Source organism: Macaca nemestrina, chromosome 10 (genome assembly GCF_043159975.1).
Source record: "Macaca nemestrina isolate mMacNem1 chromosome 10, mMacNem.hap1, whole genome shotgun sequence".
In the NCBI taxonomy this organism is placed as follows: Eukaryota; Metazoa; Chordata; class Mammalia; order Primates; family Cercopithecidae; genus Macaca; species Macaca nemestrina.
In genome coordinates this window covers 27,477,238-27,495,959 of record NC_092134.1, presented here as the reverse complement: position 1 = coordinate 27,495,959, position 18,722 = coordinate 27,477,238, and the positions used below count along the sequence as shown (strand labels likewise).

Here is an 18,722-nt window from a genome sequence, read left to right as displayed (position 1 = left end):
TTTAGTGCTTCCTTCAGGATCTCTTGTAGGGCAGGCCTGGTGGTGACAAAATCTCTAAGCATTTGCTTGTCTGTAAAGGTTTTTATTTCTCCTTCACTTACAAAACTTAGTTTGGCTGGATATGAAATTCTGGGTTGAAAATTTTTTTCTTTAAGTATGTTGAATATTGGCCCCCACTCTCTTCTGGCTTGTAGAGTTTCTGCCAAGAGGTCTGCTGTTAGTCTGATGGGCTTCCCTTTGTGGGTAACCCGACCTTTCTCTCTGGCTGCCCTTAACATTTTTTCCTTCATTTCAACTTTGGTGAATCTGACAATTATGTGTCTTAGAGTTGCTCTTCTTGAGGAGTATCTTTGTGGCGTTCTCTGTATTTCCTGAATTTGAATGTTGGCCTGCCTTACTAGTTTGGGGAAGTTCTCCTGGATGATATCCTGCAGAGTGTTTTCCAACGTGGTTCCATTTTCCCCATCACTTTCAGGCACACCAATCAGATGGAGATTTGGTCTTTTCACATAATCCCATATTTCTTGGAGGCTTTGTTCATTTCTTTTTACTCTTTTTTCTCTACATTTCTCTTCTTGCTTCATTTCATTCATTTGATCTTCAATCACTGATAATCTTTCTTCCAGTTGATCGAGTCGGTTACTGAAGCTTGTGCATTTGTCACATAGTTCTCGTGTCATGGTTTTCATCTCTATCAGTTCTTTTAAGGTCTTCTCTGCATTGATTATTCTAGTTATCCATTCATCCATTCTTTTTTCAAGGTTTTTAGTTTCTTCGCGCTGGTTATGTAGTTCCTCCTTTAGCTCTGAGATGTTTGATCGACTGAAGCCTTCTTCTCTCAACTTGTTAAAGTCATTTTCCGTCCAGCTTTGTTCCATTGCTGGCAATGAGCTGCGTTCCTTTGGAAGGGGAGATGCGCTCTGATTTTTTGAATTTCCAGCTTTTCTGCACTGCTTTTTCCCCATCTTTGTGGTTTTATCTGCCTTTGGTCTTTGATGATGGTGACGTACTGATGGGATTTTGGTGTGGGTGTCCTTTCTGTTTGTTAGTTTTCCTTCTAACAGTCAGGACCCTCAGCTGCAGGTCTGTTGGAGTTTGCTTGAGGTCCACTCCAGACCCCGTTTGTGAGGGTATCAGCAGCGGAGGCTACAGAATATAGAATATTGCTGAACAGTGAGTGTTGCTGTCTGATTCTTGCTCTGGAAGCTTCGTCTCAGGGTGTACCAGCCGTGTGAGGTGTGATGTGTCGGTCTGTCCCTAGTGGGGGATGTCTCCCAGTTAGGCTACTCAGGGGTCAGGGACCCACTTGAGCAGACAGTCTGTCCATTCTCAGGTCTCAGCCTCCGTGCTGGGAGAACCACTGCTCTCTTCAAAGCTGTCAGATAGGTACTTTTATGACTGTTTTGTAACTGTATATTCACATGCCTCTCTCCCTAACATGACCATAATCTCCTTGAAGCCACATGTAGTTTTATCGCTATGAAAAACTTCTAGCACCTAGCAAAGGATTAGGCATTTAGTCTGATGTTTGGTGAGTACATTTAGCTTCTATGGCTTGTAAGTGTTATAGAGGAGCTACCAAAGAAAAACTAACGGACAAGAGGAAAAGAAAAATTCTCATTGGTCTTCTAAATACTTGCCCAATATTTATGGTTTCTCTCATCATGAAGACTATTACTTTGGTGGTCCTCAATAAACCATGACTCCTACCATTCCAACTCTTGTGCCAGCCTTCCCAACATTGCCTCTGGTCTTGGCCATGTTAGCTTTGGCCACTGGAATATTGGCAAGGATGAAGACAGTGGATGCTTGACCATTGCTCGTATACTGGGTTTGTCCACTTGAAGTGCTCTTTCTTGGAACCCAGGTGCCATGTTCAGTGTAAGTCCAACAAGCCATGTGAAGAAAAACCAAAGCCCCTGGATGAGAGTCCCAGGTGAGCATCCAGCTGAGGGCCACCAACAACTTTGATGCACACAGTCCTCAAAATCATCCTTAGCTAAAACCATTGCGTGTCTCTCTTAAAAGCCGTATTAAAGGCATATTAAAGGTTTAACTGTATTGGTAAAATGTCACTGCCCATGGAAAAGAATGAAACCTCCTTTACAAAAGAATCATTACAATTGCCAAAAAAAAACCTGAAACTCATTCATAAATTGGAGATGTTATGGTGGAAGCCTTTTATTAGTTAATGCATCTCTATATTGAGATTACAAGCACATTGTAAATGATCTCTGGGGAGAGGTATTGGGTCCAATTAGTGAAGGGGGTGAATTCTCACAGAAGAAAAGAAAGTGATAGGGGGTCGAGCTGTTCAGGTGGTGGTTCCTACATGACCATAGTCCCATTTTCCTTATCAGCATCCTCATTTTCTGGTATTTCAACATGGATTCGGGTATTTTGGAAGAAAAAAGAACATTATAGAAAGAGCAGGCTCAAGAATCACAGTCCAAGTCTGGGCACAACTACATGGAGCAGCTCTAAGGGTTTCATATTAGTCAAGGTTCTCTAGAGAAACAGAGCCAATAGGATGGGTGGATAGATAGATAGATAGATAGATAGATAGATAGATAGATAGATAGACAGACAGACAGACAGACAGACAGACAGACATTGGTAAACATATAGATAATGATGGATAGATAGATAGGTAGATGTTGCTAAATATATACATACTGATGGATGGATAGATAGATAGATAGATAGATAGATTTAGTATGAGAAATTAGCTCACATGATTATGGAGGAGGAAGAAAACCCATAGTCTGCCATCTGTAAGCTGGAGACCCAGAAAAAGTGGTGGTATAGTTAAGTCCAAGTCCAAAGCCCTAAGAACCAGGGGACTCAATGGTGTATGTCTCAGTCCAAGGGCAGGAAAAGAACAATGTCCCAGATCAGTCAATCAGGAAAAAGAAACCAATTCTCCCTTCCCCACCTTTTGTTCTATTCAAGCCCTCATGGCTTGGATGATGCCACCTACTTTGGGAAGGGTAATCTGCTTTAGAGTTTGCCAATTCAAATGCTAATCTCCTCCCTCACATACATGCCCAGAAATAGCATTTAGCCAAATATCTGGGTACCCCACGTTTCAGTTAAGTTGACACATAAAATTCACCATCACAGATTTCACCCAAGCTGAAACTGAGCCCTAGACCATAGATGTACATGCATGGATGCACAGGTGTGTAGGTCTCTGTAGCATCATATATTTTATACATACTATTAATACATTTTATGTATATACACTATTTGTTCATTCAAAAATATTTTTAAAGTACCTTCTATGATTTAAGTTCTGGCTGGGTATTAAACAGTAAACAAGACAAATATGATCTCTACCCAAAGCTTATGTCGTCACATTTTACAAAACAACTAAGTCCTACAGACAAATAAAACAGTGATAAATAACTGATAAAAGTTATGAAAAAGAAGAGATACATCATAGCAATTTTTTACTTGAAAAATTTATACCTTAGCTATAGGGCTGACACCTTCACTATGTAAACTTTTATGTTTTTCTAGTTCAATAAAAGATTAGCATTTGGTGTTTAAATGCATATTTAAGGGAACAATAATCCCAATGACTCCTCAGTTAACTATTCCTAAAGGAAGTTTACTATTCAAATCATGAGATATCATCATTATCCTCTTAGGGACAGTATGCACCAAGTACAGGAAGATTACTCAAAACTTACTAAAAAAGGGACAGAATGGAGAGTTGCAAATCCTAACCACCTCTCCTCCAAGGATTCTATTTCAAACCTAACTTTTCTGGTACTCTGCCAAAGAAAACAATATGAACACCCAGATACAAAAGGAGCAGCTTCTATTGTCTAATTCCCTGTATGGATAAGCTGGTTGCCAACTCTATAAATATTTAATAAGAACCAAGCTCAACTAGACCCATTAATGACTCTTTGAAAGTATTTTTATTATGAAGTAGTATTAGATACATGTAAAAGAATGCATGAAACTTTGCTTCCAGCCCTTGAATGTGAGTTCTTTGAATCACACTCTGCTCTATGTTTATGGAGTTTTCTGTTTCTTACGGTGAAAGGAACTGTGAACATAAGATGTAACTAAAGAAAGTAGAATAACATTATCGATATCTAGCAGTTTTTGAGCACTCCTTATGAGCTAGTTACTGTGCTGTGGGATGCTCGTGCCTCATTTTATCAATCTTCCCCCCACCTTTGATGAGGTAGGTATATCATCCTCTTCCTCTTTGGTTTTCATTTGTTTTCTTAACGTTTTTTACTTGTTTGTTTTTGTAACTGCTTTATTGAGATATAATTTACATACCATACAATTCATCCATTTAAAGTGTACGATTCAATGGGGTTTTTTTGCACATTCACAGAGTTGTGCAATTATCAACACAACTTGAGAAAATTTTTAATCACTGCAAAAACAAAAACCCCTCTATAACCTTTAGCTATTGCTTTTCTTTGAATGTGGTGTCCCTCAAAAAGGTATTAATATGTTGAAACTTAATTACTCATTAAGGTGGTAATAAGAGGAGGGCCTTTTGGGAAGTGATTAACTCGTGAGGACTCCGCCCTTATGAATAGATTAATACCTGTATAAAAGAGGCTTCAGAGAGAGTTTGCCCCTCTTGCCTTCCACCTGCCGGTATATGAGGACACAGCAGCAAGGTGCCATCTTGGAAGCAGAAAACAGCCCTCGCCAGACACCAACATTGGTGGCTTCAGAAGTGTAAGAAGTAAATTTTTGTTCTTTATAAATTACCCAGTCTGTGGTATTTTGTTATAGCAGCATAATTAGACTAAGAGAGCTATTATCCCTAATCCCTCATCATTTCCCCTGTCACTAGACTACTATTAATCCACTTTCTATCACTATACATTTTCCAACTCTAGACATTTCATATAAACAGAATCGTATAGAATGTAGTCTTTTGTGACTAACTTCATTCATGTTCTGTAGCATGTTTTCAAGGTTTATTCATGCTGTAGTATGTTTCAGCACTTCATTTCTTTGTATGACTGAGTAATATTCCATTGTGTGTATACATCACACTTTGTTTATCCATCATCTGTTGATGGACATTTGTTTCCACTCTTTGGCTGTTATAAATCATGTTACTATGAATAACCGCATATGAGTTTTTGTGTTAACATGTATTTTAAAAAATTATCTTGGGTATATACCTGGAAGTAGAAATGCTGGGTCAAATGGTAACTCTATGTTTTAACTTTTTTAGGAATAGTCACACTGTTTTCCAAAGTGACTGCACCATTTCATATTTCTACTAGCAACATCATCATCTTCCTTTTACAGAAGAAGAAACTCATATCGCGGAAAAGTGAGGATGAAATCCTCTGACCACCCTACCTTTAAAGGTCCTTTAAAGGGAAAGAACTGACAGTGTAAGTGGAAAGACAGCAATTGGAAATAGCAGGAGAGGGAAAAGCCATTATCATACAACTGGTGGCAAGAAGGAATGTCAAAAACATCAGTGTGAAAATAATTGCAGCAAAAAGGTAAATCCCAGTAATTACTGAAAAGAGTTTTTTAGGATGTGGGCAATGGAAGGTACGTGGTGATTCTCAGAAGTCTCATGGGCAAGCAGTGAGTGAGATTGCCATGGGTGACAGAGCACATGTTACATAAGGAGGTGAAGGCAGCATGATTTTGAAATTCAGGTGATGGAGGGCCAGGAGTGGTGGCTCAAACCTGTAATCCCAGCACTTTGGGAGGCCGAGGTGCGTGGATCACGAGATTGGGAGATCGAGACCATCCTGGCTAACACGGTGAAACTCCATCTCTAGTAAAAATACAAAACAATTAGCTGGGTGTGGTAGTGGGTGCCTGTAGTCCCAGCTACTTGGGAGGCTGAGGCCGGAGAACGGCGTGAACCCAGGAGGCAGAACTTGCAGTGAGCCGAGATGGTGCCACTGCACTCCAGCCTGGGTGGCAGAGTGAGATCCTGTCTCAAAAAAAAAAAAAAAAAAAAAAAGGGAAATTCAGGTGATGGAAGGAAAAAGAGTAGGAATCCCTCATCTTTGGATGGAGAAGGCATGAGCAGGTCTATGGAGGCAAGAAGCTGGAGTGATTAAGATACTGTACAATGAGGTAAAATGATGTACTGGAAAAGCTGAGGAGGGGATAGCTTCCCAAGAGTTAATGAATGGGTGTGTTTCATACAGAGAGAGACCTATTTCTCTTTGGCCACAGATGGAAGGAGAGATAAGGCTGACTGGGGGATACATTCTGGTCTGATCACATCTTCCAGAGTTAATATGTTGATTAGGCTCAGAAGTCCTAAGAAGATGCCAGGACACAAGCTGTTTTCCTTTCTTCTCTGCAGGAGGAAGGTGATCTCTGGGCTCCCACTCCAACCCCCACTATGCCTTCATAACAGCTTCCAATGCAATGGATAAGAAGTCAATGAGTGGCAAGAGTGGCTTTTTAGCCTACCCCACCCATTCAAGGAAGGCTTAAGACTTGAGTCAAATCCTAGAGTGAGAATTTCTTTTGTATTTTCTGACTTTCTCTGTGCATTCATTATAGCCCTCACGGAAGCTGGGTTTTCTTGAGAAGTAAATGTAGATTCCTGAGCTATAAGAAACCAGCTTGAAGACTCTTTCTGAACTGTCATTAATCATGCTTGTTCCTTAGTATATTTATTACGTATTACATTTTTTTTCTTCAAAGTCCCAAAAAGCCTTCCTAATTGAGAAGCCAGGAAATAGTTCATTGTTTCTTAAAAGTGGAAGTGATGGCACTTTCTTACGGTAAGTCTGGGCCATTCCAGTTGATAGTACTGATTTATAAAGCCTGTTGGGGTTTTCCTCAGAGAAGAAGGAAAAACCTCATTGCATGTACTAGCAATACACTAACCACAACCCCCGGCCGATATCAGAGGCATTTTAACAAAATCCAGCATAGAAATGCAGATTTTGTTACATCGATTCCAACTGATAATTAACTACAAACGTTTGACAATCTCAGAAAAAAATGTTTGGCATGACTACATGTGGTTTAAAATCTAGATTACAAATTCTGGGGGTGGTGAGGAGTGGAGAAAGCTGTACTTTCAAGTAAAATGAGAACTTTTGCTGCGGACTGTTAGGACACCTCCTGGGTCCCAGTGAGGGCCACTTCCGAGCAGCTGCAGCCACTTAGACCAGGCCTGCATCTTCCCTCTGCAGAGAAGGATGGCCTACTGCAGGGTCCCTTGTGGTTCTGAATGTGGTCCTACGTAGTCAGAGACAAGAAAATGTTCCTTTGCATAATTATCTTCCTCAGTTTCTATGGCCCTTTTACATTTTCCAAGGAGGTTTGCATCCAAGGAAGCTCTTGTTACTGTTTTGGTCATAGCTGATTGGAGAGGCGAGACAGGTGTTTTTACCTGAGGTCCATGGAGATCACAGGGTTTTTCGAGTCGTCATGAGCTTGGTTAGGAGAAGGATGGTTCCAAGTTTCTTGGCAACATTTTCTGGAAATGTATTCATCAGACCCTATCTAGCAGGCAGAATTTAAAAAGCAATTGCTCCCTTTTGTGTGTGCCTTTGAGGATGAGAGACTAAAAGAATAGCTTGAGTATCTGTGGGGCAGGAGGAGGTTTTATTTGAAAGACACATCTGATATTGCTAGTACCTACAATACTGATGTTGGTTTCTTTTGGAGACCCCGGGTTCTCCAGCCTACTGGAGTTACCCTGTCCTGTGATATTTAAATAGAAACTGCTTGAACCCTCATTTCACGGAAGTGGAAACTGTTCTGTGTCTTCCCAACCCCTCACATCCGCAGGGATTTCCCAGGTACTTATGAGTTTCCTGGGGAGTCCAGGTTTCTACCGAATTCTCCATTTCCTGATGTCTCCTTGTAGAGCTCCTCCTCTCTACCACCCTATGTCCACCATGCTGCACTTTTCCCTGAATTTTCCAAAACCATAACCATACAAGGAAATTATGTATAGTGTAATTTAAGTGGAGATTTTGGGGTGATGCCCAAGAGCAATTGCCAGAAGCAATATAAAGGTGAACAACTATTCTCAAAATTCCCCTGACCATGTAGCCCTGCTAGTCCAAAAGACAACTTTCTGTAAACTTAAAAAGAGTGCATCCTTCAAGGTCTTTATTATCATCTTGTTAAAAGAAAAATTAAATTTAATACAGTTTAGTTGAGCAAAGAATGACTCATGAATCAGGCAGCCCCCAAACTGGAACAGGTTCAGAGGCTACAACATACTCACAAAATGAAAGAAGATTTATGGACAGAAAAAGGAAGTAAGGTACAGAAATAGCCGGATTTGTTATAGCCCAGTGTTCGGCTTATTTGAGCACAGTTTAAACAGCTGGCTGTCTTTGATTGACCAAAACTTGGTGACTGGCACAAGAATAGGTTACAGTCTGTTTATACCTCCAATCAGGTTACAGTTCACTATGTATGGGGAAACACTTATGCTGAATGTAGACTATAGAAGGAGGCAGCTTTAGGCTAAACTTAATTTAACAATTACCCCAACTTTAGGTGTTGATTCATTCTGTCACCATCATAAATGTACTTATTTGTTCTCCAGTTCCACTGGGAAATAGCAGAACAATGGGTTTTGTAAGTTGGGAAAAAGGACATCAGGTAATTTTTTGTAAGGGTTAGAGTAGAGGGCACCTTCTTGTGCTGCAGTTAAACAAAACATGGTCTGTTTTAGAACCTATCTACTTCCTTAAAGTTTCAGTTTGATTATATCACATTTAGCATGAGTGACTCCATTTTGGTTTGGTCTGGTCTGCTGTGGCCTAGTGCACGAGTTCAATCCAAAATAATGGCCTCCCATAATTTCGTTTAACAATTTGCCGAGAAATTGTTCTAATAGTTATGTGAACCAGCAGGCCGATATTGCCAATATTTCTCCCTGGAGTTGTACAGTGCACAACTGACACAGCTGGGAGCAGTGCCATTCCGCCCACAGGAAGCTTCTCCCTGGCCACCCCTTCTCAGGGCCCAGGCTTCCTAAATCTTCACCACTGTCTCTCTCTCTCTCTCTTTCCCCACCCCTTCCTTCCATTAATCTCCCTTAGTTCCTTCTATTCTAGGTTCCTTTACTCTCTTGCTTTTGATGTTCCTTGGAGACATTTATAATTCTTAGGCTATTATGCAGAGCATCTAATTTTCTACTTCTCTCCCCTTCTCATTCCATCTCAGCCCAAGGCTTACCTTTTCTCATCTGAAATGGCCCATCCTGGCATTTTACTATTAATTCTCTGAGGACTTTTTCTTCCAGCTTTTTCCAATAACTTTCCTCTACTCCTTGCCATATTTTTTAAAAAGAGAGAGATTTGGTTAGACTCTTTATTATGATCCCCATAGCAACTTCTATCTCTCCTTTAAAAATCTTCATATTACAAACCTGGCATATTGTGGATGACCATAAATATTTGCTGACAAAATATTTATGATGGAATGTATAATGTTATGTGGTTTTGTTTTTTCAGAATATATTAGACTGTGAATTAATAATATCAGAATTCCCACCAATAGTTTTGGATTTTACATTTAAGCCTTTAATCCATCTTGAGTTAATTTTGTATAAGGTGTAAGGAAGGGGTCCAGTTTCAATTTTCTGCATATGGCTGATCAGTTTTCCCAGCACCATTTGTTAAATACAGAATCTTTTCCCCACTGTTCATTTTTATCAGGTTTGTCAAAGATCAGATGGTTGTAGATGTGTGGTCTTATTCCTGAGATCTCTATTCTGTTCTGTTGGTCTATGTATCTGTTTCTGTACCAATACCATGCTGTTTTGGTTACCGTAGCCTTGTAGTATAGTTTGAAGTCAAGTAGCGTGATGCCTCCAGCTTTTTTTGGGGGGGCGGTTTGCATAGGATCATCTTGGCTATATGGGCTCTTTTTTGGTTCTATATGAATTTTAAAGTAGTTTTTTTCTAATTCATGTCATATGAGAATGCATGGACACACGGAGGGGGACAACACACACTGTGGCCTGGCCAGAGGGGCTGGGGGAGGGAGAGCATCAGGATAAATAGCTAATGCATGCTAGGCTTAATATCTAGGTGATGGGTTGATAGGTGCAGCAAAACACCATAGCACACATTTACCTATGTAACAAAACTGCACTTCCTGCACATGTATCCTGGAACTTAAAATTTAATTTAATTTAATAATAATAATACTAATAGCATCAGAATTCTTGGTGTATGCTTAGCAAAGTACCCAGGTCATAGTGGGTGCTGAGAAGGTATTCCTTAAATGAATATTCATCAACAAGTTGACCTGTTTTTTACTGAACCCAGTGGAATCTGCTAAGCTAACCATCATGAGAAATAGTGCAGGAGGTATAGGGTTCACTTTAGATCTTTAGATTTTTATGGCTGATTCATTCATTCATTCATGGAATGAAATTATTTAAAATGAAAAAAAAACTTCTAGAATGTTAGTCTCCTTACAAAAGATTTTTAAGGACATCATTCTCATTTCTTTCCCCCAGAGCCCTATGAAGCAAATAATATCTACCCCTCCCCCTGCCACCCCACTTTATGGATGAGAAAACTAAGGCCTGGAGTGATTGAAGCAACTCAGTTAGGTTCACATATCCAGTAAATGATAGAACAAGAACTTGAACATAAACCTACTAATGCCAAGTCTTCTACATGTTCGGCTCCATTATAGCCTCTCTGATTCAGAGGAAGAGGACTGTGACTCCTAAGTTTCCTTTGCAATGTAGATGTTTAAAAAATATGCTTTTTGTAAAAACATAAAATGCATTACTCAATATCAGTGCAAGTCTTCAGCCTAGAATCCAGACTGTTAAGTGTGCAGCAGCACAGCATACTTTGAAAGAGGCCTCATAAAAACACAAAGTTGAAATTGTCTCTAAGGATTTTAGCTAAGTAGACTGAATCTATTAGGGAAAATAAAATCTTTTCCCAGAGCTTTGCAGAAGTGGAAAGTGAAAGATTGAGAGCTTGTGAGAAATAACAGATACTTTAAAAAATGTTGAATCGAAATAGAAGAATGGTAGAAATAGAAGGATTTTTTAAATGAATAAATAAAAATGGTACAACATTTGGAATATTTTTTAGGATCATATAATTTTAGGACTGAAAGGGACCAGTAAAAGCATCTAAGGCTCTCCTTTTGTAAAAAGAAACAACATTTTGAGTCACAACCAGGACCAGCTATATAATTAGCGCAAAATGAAATTGTGGGGCCCCTTGTTTACAAAAAACAAATACTAAGGTTTCAAGATGATGATAGTACATCATTCAACCAACGGTGGAACCCTCGTAAGTGCAGGGCCCTATGTGACTACACAGGTCACACACCAATGAAGCCAGCCTTGGTCACAATATTATTAACACCAGCATTTTATATTTGTATGTCACTTGACAGCTTACCTAGCATTTTCACAGGTAATCTAATTTGAGTTTTATAATAGCTCAGTAGAGTAGAGCAAGAATTGTTTTCATTGTCAAACATGTCCACACAAGAATACATTTATCAACTATGACATTCTGGTTGACTAAAATGACCCCACACCCCTTGCACCATTTATGTTTTACATCACAGTATTAGCAGTTTCTATTAGAATAAAAGGGAAGCAGTTAAGTTAATTGGCTCATGGATAGTCATTCAACAAACTCTTTAGCATCTGCCATGTGCGGAGTACTTTGGTAAGCATTTCAGACATTGAATTGCAATTTTGCAATAACTTAGTGAAGAAGGTGAATTACCATGCCCAATGTTCTGATAAGCTCGCTAAAAATCAGAGATGCCAGTTAGAGTTAGACAGTCAAGCTCATAGATTAGCTACTGAAATAATTAGGATTAGAATGTAGGTCCCCAGACTATTCTGTGGTGCTCTTTTAAAAAGTATTAACATCTCTAAAATGAGATAAAATGTAAAATTAATTTGTCTGCCAAGGAAATTAAAGCCAAATCAAAGAGTAAATGACTATTCTCCCTTTTCTACCTCTCCTTCTGCTACAGTTTCTAGATTAGAAAATAAGAAATATAAATATGAAAATTTCACACATTTTAGGAGATTGCCTTGTTGTTTATATTAGCAAAGCCCAGTGATTAGCGAAGCCCCTGACTCTTGGATGTTCTTAAGTTTTTTCATCTTTTGGGTCATGCTTGCATGTCTTTGATGTAAAATCAGACTTGAGGCCTCAGCCTTTGAAAATAGCAGTCTGGCAGGGTTGTTGGAGGTTTCAGGAGAAACAAAAAGCAGCTTAAGGCAGGCCTTTGAAAGCTTTTATGGATGTTATTTACAGTCACTGAAGGTCAAAAGACAGGGAAGAACCAAAACAGAAGGAGAAAAATATTGTAGGTATGAGTCTAGTAGTCAGGGTGATGTTAAGTTACGCTGCAGTAACACACTCCCAGATTACAGTGACTTTCACATGAAGATTTATTTTGGTACATAAAGTTCTTCGCCAAGTCTCGTGACTCTCCAGGGAAACTCCTTTCCAAGTGGTGGGTTCAGGGAACCAATATGCTTTTATCTTGTGATTCCAGTAGCTTAACACATGGCTCCTAAGGTCATTGAGTTTAGGAAAGATACAGCCAAAGAATTATAAAGGAGCTTCTCACTCCCTCAGACTGGAAACGATACCTTGTTACTTTTGTTTATAGTCCACTGGCCAGAAAGAGTCATATGGCTTCGACTGACTTGCAAGGCAGTGGTGAAGTGGGTGAGCGCATGCATATTCAATGAGCAATCAGTGTCTTGGCCTCAAGGGCAAGGCTCAGGTAAATTAATTTACTTTTAATTCAATTTTTTAGGAAAACAGGTGATGAGCACTGAAATGATAAGCAGATGATTGTCGATCTTACTAACCCAGAGAGTTGTTTTCAGGAAAATTTTAAATGGGAAAATGTTTCAGCTACTTGTATTTTGTTTTGTTTTGTTTGTTTTTTAGCCAGAACGGCAAAGGAAAAACTGAGAACCACCCTGCATGACCATACATCTCACATTTAAATAGCAATTTAAACAGTTATTTTTGAAAACAAGATGACATGAGGTGTGATTATCACGTAAGTAATGAAACTGACTTATCCCAAAAACATATAGACAGCATGGATTTTCATAAGGAAAGTGGTCCTTTTCAGAGGCTGAGAAACTCTGGTCAAAGAAGTTCCTCCAAGTAGTTAGCATCTATGATAAGTGCTGTCACTCCTGGATCTGCGTATTAATTGTAGCAAATTTGGGATGGTGTCTTAGCTCAGGCTGCTGTAGCCAAATGCCACAGACTGGGTGACTTAAACAACACTTATTTTTTCACAGTTCTGGAGGCTGGAAGTCCATGATCAGGGTGCTGGAAGTCCATGATCTGGGAGCCAGCATGATCAGGTTCTGGTGAGGGCTCCCTTCTTGGTTTGTAGATGGCTGCCATCATGCTGTGTACTCACATGACCCCTTCTTTGTGTGTGCATGGAGACAGAGAACAAATAAGCTCTCTGGTGTCTCTTCTTGCAAAGGCGCTAATCCCATCATAAGGATTCCACCCTCATGACTTCATCTAAGCTTAATTACCTCTCAGAAGTCCCATCTCCAAATATCACATTGGGGGTTAGGGCTTCAACATAAGAATCATGAATTTGGGGTGGGGAGAGGACATAGTTGAGTCCATAGCAGGTGGGAAACATGGAGTTAAGGATCAGAATTGCCTCTTGCTAGCAAAACCTTCCCAAGAGCAAGTAAGTTCACTTCTGTGAGCAGACAGAGGCTCCTGAAGTAACACAGGTGAAAGGTAAGTGGTCCTGAATTGGGATGATGACAGCAAAAGAGGAGATGGGTTTGAGACGGAATATTCATGGTTTGCGGACGAAGTGAAAAACATTTAGCATGACCACCCAGGTTGGAAGCCTGGTGCCTGGGAGAAGGTTGGTGCCTGGCTGGAAAGCCAGGAGAAAGAAGCAGTTTGGGCAGAAAGAGGAAAAGGACTTTGGCAACATGCCCACCTTGGGATCATCTTGAGTTTGTGTGGGAATGTTCTAATGTAAGGGAAATATAAAAATGCCACGTATAAGGAAGACTGCGGCCAGGTGTGATAATTTATGCTTGTAATCCCAACACTTTGGGAGGCCGAGGCAGGAAGATCACTTGAGCCTAGGAGTTCAAGACCAGCCTGGGCAACATACAGAGACCTCATCTCTATTTAAAAAAAAAAAAAAAAAAGAATCCAGCCTGGGCGACAGAGCGAGACTCCTTCTCAAAAAAAAAAATTAAAAAAAAAATTAAAAAAAATTAAAAAAGAAAAATATAGAGAAAAAGAAGACTGTGTCAGCCAGGCTTCGGGAGGATGGGTAGAAATAGAGTCTGCATGTGACTAATTTCATGAGTGGTTGCTTCACCACTAAGCTAAAATTCCCTATGGGCGGACAAAATTCTTATATCAGCAATGATTTCTGGGCATTAAAGCTTTGTGATACTTACAACAACTACACGCTTGCAGGCACAGTTGGCTAATTGCCCTTCCATGGCAAAGACAGCTGGAGCAGAACTTCTTTACAGCATCACTTGGACACACAATTACTAACGACCGTAATTTTTCCACGTACACTGAGTACCCAGGCAAGAAAATGTACCTGTGGGAGGATTAGGGGAAATACACTGGAAACTTGGCCCAAAAAAGAAGGAAAATAGAAGGAAAGAAGTAAGAGGTACAAGCAAGAGGCTATAACTAGATTTCTGAAAGAAGTGAGAAAGAGGGGAAAACAGAAGTGAATCAACAATGGTTGAACTCTTTCCTTGTTCCGGGGCAAGTGCTGAAAAGACAGTCCCTCAACTCTGTCTAGTGGAGAAAAAGTCTAGTCCAGAAATGAGTGCAAGAAGGCATGCTGGTTCTGCCAGGCCAGTGGCTGACGCTTGTAATCCCAGCACTTTGGGAGGCTGAGGCGGGTGGATCACCTGAGGTCAGGAGTTCAAGAGCAGCCTGGCTAACATGGTGAAACTTCGTCTCTACTAAAAATACAAAAATTAGCAGGGCATGGTGATGCATACCTGTAATCCCTGCTACTAGGGTGGCTGAGGCAGCAGAATCCTTTGACTCTAGGAGGCGGAGACTGCAGTGAGCTGAGATCACGCTATTGCACTACAGCCTAGGTGACAGAGTGAGACTCTGGAAAAAAAAAAAAAAGGCAAAGACATGCTGGTTCTTACAGGAGAGGGAAGCACGTTTTGTTGGGGGCACACCCCATTTAGATGAGCATTAGAGGAGTCCATTTTTAGGTGAAAACTGAGGCTCCAAACAGTTAAATGAGTTGCCTGAAGAAACACAATGTGATCACTAGGGCTTTATTGGTTGCATGTGACAGAAGCCAAGTCCAAACAAGTTCAAGAATAACAGAAACCAAAAAAAAAAAAAAAAAAAATGGCTCATCTGATAGAAAACTACAGCGTGCAGAGGTTAATCCAGCTCCTTTCCTGGACCCAGGTGTCCCATCTGTGCCCTGTCTTTAATGTAGCTTTGTTCTGTGTTGCTGTAGCTTCTGGAAGCTTTCCCTCCATTGGGAGGAAAGATGGCCCCACAAGCCACAGGCTACACGGTCCTTCCACCTTGCAGCTCAAGGCATCCCCAGAGGAATCCTGATTGGCTCAGCTTGATTGCCTTGGGCCAATGAGCACAACAGGTGGAATCAGAATTGTGAACTCCGATCACATACCTGCTGCTGTGGCAAGGCAAGTGCAGCAGTGGCATGATTGATATCCCCACCAGAATCACCCAGAGTAGGGAGGAATATTTCTACAAAGAAGTATATGGGCACCATCCCTTTAAAAAGGGAACAAACACAATCCATGTCCTCTATTCACATTTTACACATTTGCAGAGTTGAGCTGCAAGCCCAGGCTGCATTCTGAAGTTTGTGTCTTTCTACGTTGCAAAGTGCCTCTCCCACGTACCTCTGACAAATGAGAACAGAAAGAAGGTTTAATGGCAGTGCAAATGAAAGGAAAGGCAGAAATCATTCTGGGAGGCCAAAACACCAAAGAAGAAATAAGAAGAGGAAGCAAGAGAAGCAGGATGAGAGAGGCTGTGGGAAAAAATAAAACCAGGGTTGGGAAAAAAGCACCAAGACCTATCCTGCAGCCTTCAATCCCTCCTCTGGAATCCCTGCCAGAAGCTGTTGGTGTTTTTCAGAAAGCTTTTTCCCTTCCTCCTTGTTAAGAAGCTGAGAGCCAAATGCCCCATTAATCTTTCAAAAGGCCACTTTGGCTTCTTGGGGCAGAGCCATGCACGTTTGGCTTGCCTCCCTCATGTTCATTTTCCTTCCCCAAAGCAGGGGCACTTGGCAGGCCAACCCAGCTACCCTTTTAGGATCATAGGGACCACAGGCTGTTACCACTGTGGCGTAGTCTTACCTGGGAAGATAGTGGTCATCCCTACACCTCAAGGATTCTCCTCCCATCTGTTTAGTAGGCTCCACTTGACCACATTCCATTTCTCAGGCCCATTTGCAGTGTGAGAAACTCAGTAAACAAAAATAAACCTAGAGCTCCATGTGCCACCACCCCATTGGGCAGCTGCTGTACAGCTGGTACAATGCAGGGTGTAGTTGGGGATACTAGGAAGTTCTTTCTCCTAGCAGAGCTACAGTTGGGGTGAGTAGGCGAAAAAGAGACAAACGGACTAAAGAGTAACATGGCACAACAGTGTTGTAACCAAAACAAAATAATGTAAGACGTGTCAATTAAGAGACTCTTTTGTCTTCCTGAGAGCCTTCCATGAGCCAAGTCCTGCACTTGGCCATGAGGGCACAGGGTCGAATCAGATGTGGACTGTTGGTAGGGACACATGTCTTCCCCACACCACGGGGAACTTTCCCTATGATGTTTTCTCCATGTGGAAGGAGTTCCGCTGATGGGAAAAAGCTGGCATCTCTTCACCCCTTTCCTCCCAGAGGTTGAGTGATAGGTGAATGGTCCATTTGGAATAAGTGATGTGTGAAGAGTCCACTTGGAAAGACTGTAACGGGGCACGCTTATCTCAGCTCCACGTGTTTTGTCCTTTGCAGCTGCTTTGCCAATGGAGAAGTCTACTGTTGTGAGCTCAATTGTGTCTCCTCCTCCCTTGCAAATTTCTAAGCCCTCATGTGACTTAACATGTAACTGTATTTGGAGAGAGGGCCTTTAAAGGAGTAAATAAGGTTAAATACGGTCATTGGAATAGGCTTTAGTCTAATATAAGTGGTGTCCTTATAAGAAGAGGAGATTAGGATACAGACACATGCAGAGGGAAGACCACATAAAGATACAAATAGAAGAAGATGACCATCTACCAGCCAAGCAGAGAGGCTTCCGAAGAAACCACCTGTGGTGACGCCTTGATGCTAGACTTTTAGCCTCCGAAATTGTAAGAACAGAAACCTTTATTGTTTAAGCCACACAGTCTGCGGTATTTATGATGGCCACCCTAGAAAAATAATAATATACCTACTGTAGCTGGAGTTGGAACCTATGCCCAGATAAACCTTTAAGACTTGGCTGAGCAGGTCTGCCTCCGACTCCATCCCTCACTACCCCTACACTCTTCACAGGGATCTCTGCTTCAGTCCAGTGTTGTCTGGATTAAGTTAATAATAAAGCTAAGAGTTTGGCCTCCATCTGTCTTTCTTTTTGTCTCATTTCTTATTTTGTTCAGTTGTTGGGTGAAGAAGTAGGGATACTTCTTATTGGTTTCCTTGAAAACTCCAGATTAGACTATAGCGTCAGAAGAAAAGTTATGGCGGTAGCAAATAACCACCAAATCTCAGTGGCTTAACAAGGTAGCACCTGATTCCTTGCTCACATTCTGTTTTCAGTCTATCATGGTGGAACTTACATCCTACCCATCCAACACAACTCGGCAGGGAGACTCTGCTCTCCCCAGCCACTCAGGCACTCAGAGGCAGTCTCATGACGAGGATCCATGACCGCTGTGGCAGCAGGAACAGGAGATGGTGAATTGCACACTGGCTCTGAAGCTTCTCCCTAGAAATGACATGCATCACTTCCCATCGTATTTCATTGGCCAAGTAAGTTATATGATCACTGCTAGCATCAAAACGGTAGGAAACTGTCATCTTATTCTATGTCCAGGAGGAGGAGATCTGGGAATAATTGCGAACAGCTCGAATGACCACCACATGCCTGAGAAAGTGACAGCTTAGAGGAGAATGAGTAATTGCCCAAAGATTGTCATTCTTATGTGAGGAAATTGCCCTATTTGTCGGTGTGCATGACCCACCTGAAGGTGCTCAGATAAGCAAGTTGCTCCCCTGAGGAGTGAGGCCTCAGAAATGATGACCCCTGCTCCTGCTCACTCAGTAAACAAATATTTGTTAAGCACCTGTGAACATGCCAGGCACTGTTTGAACCCTGCAGGGCATGGGGCATCCCTGACCTCCCACCACCTTAACGCCGCAGAATTCCCCAATCATTGTGACAACAAAAAATCTCCAAAGATTTTCAGCCTAAGGTAGGGTACAATTATGGCAAAAATATCTGTTTTTGTTGTTGACATTTCATTTTTCATGATAGGAAAAAACACGCTATTTGGGGGTGGGGGGGCAGGAAGAAACATTCATTTTATAGCAAGTTAGGTGAAAAGGCATTTGGGGACAAAGGAAAAGCAATAGGCTTCCACCTTGATGATCCAAAAGTGAGTCATGACAGGCTGAAGAATGATCATCATCAGAGTTCTTAGGAACCTCAGAAAAACAGGTACAAAGCCCTGAATTTTTAGGCAAAC

General features: G+C 41.1%; 1 long non-coding RNA gene across 2 annotated transcripts in view; it reads left to right on the top strand.

Moving 5' to 3' along the window:
- The window catches only part of LOC105497698 (uncharacterized), a 207,365-nt gene extending 188,788 nt beyond the window's left edge, over nucleotides 1-18,577 (top strand). Inside the window, exons 2-4 of one of the 2 annotated variants that reach the window (XR_011608898.1) lie at nucleotides 5,225-5,504; nucleotides 12,912-13,026; nucleotides 17,794-18,577. This is a non-coding gene — a long non-coding RNA (uncharacterized lncRNA). The other variant, XR_011608897.1, reaches the window with a different exon arrangement.
- Nucleotides 18,578-18,722: the final 145 nt, after the last annotated feature.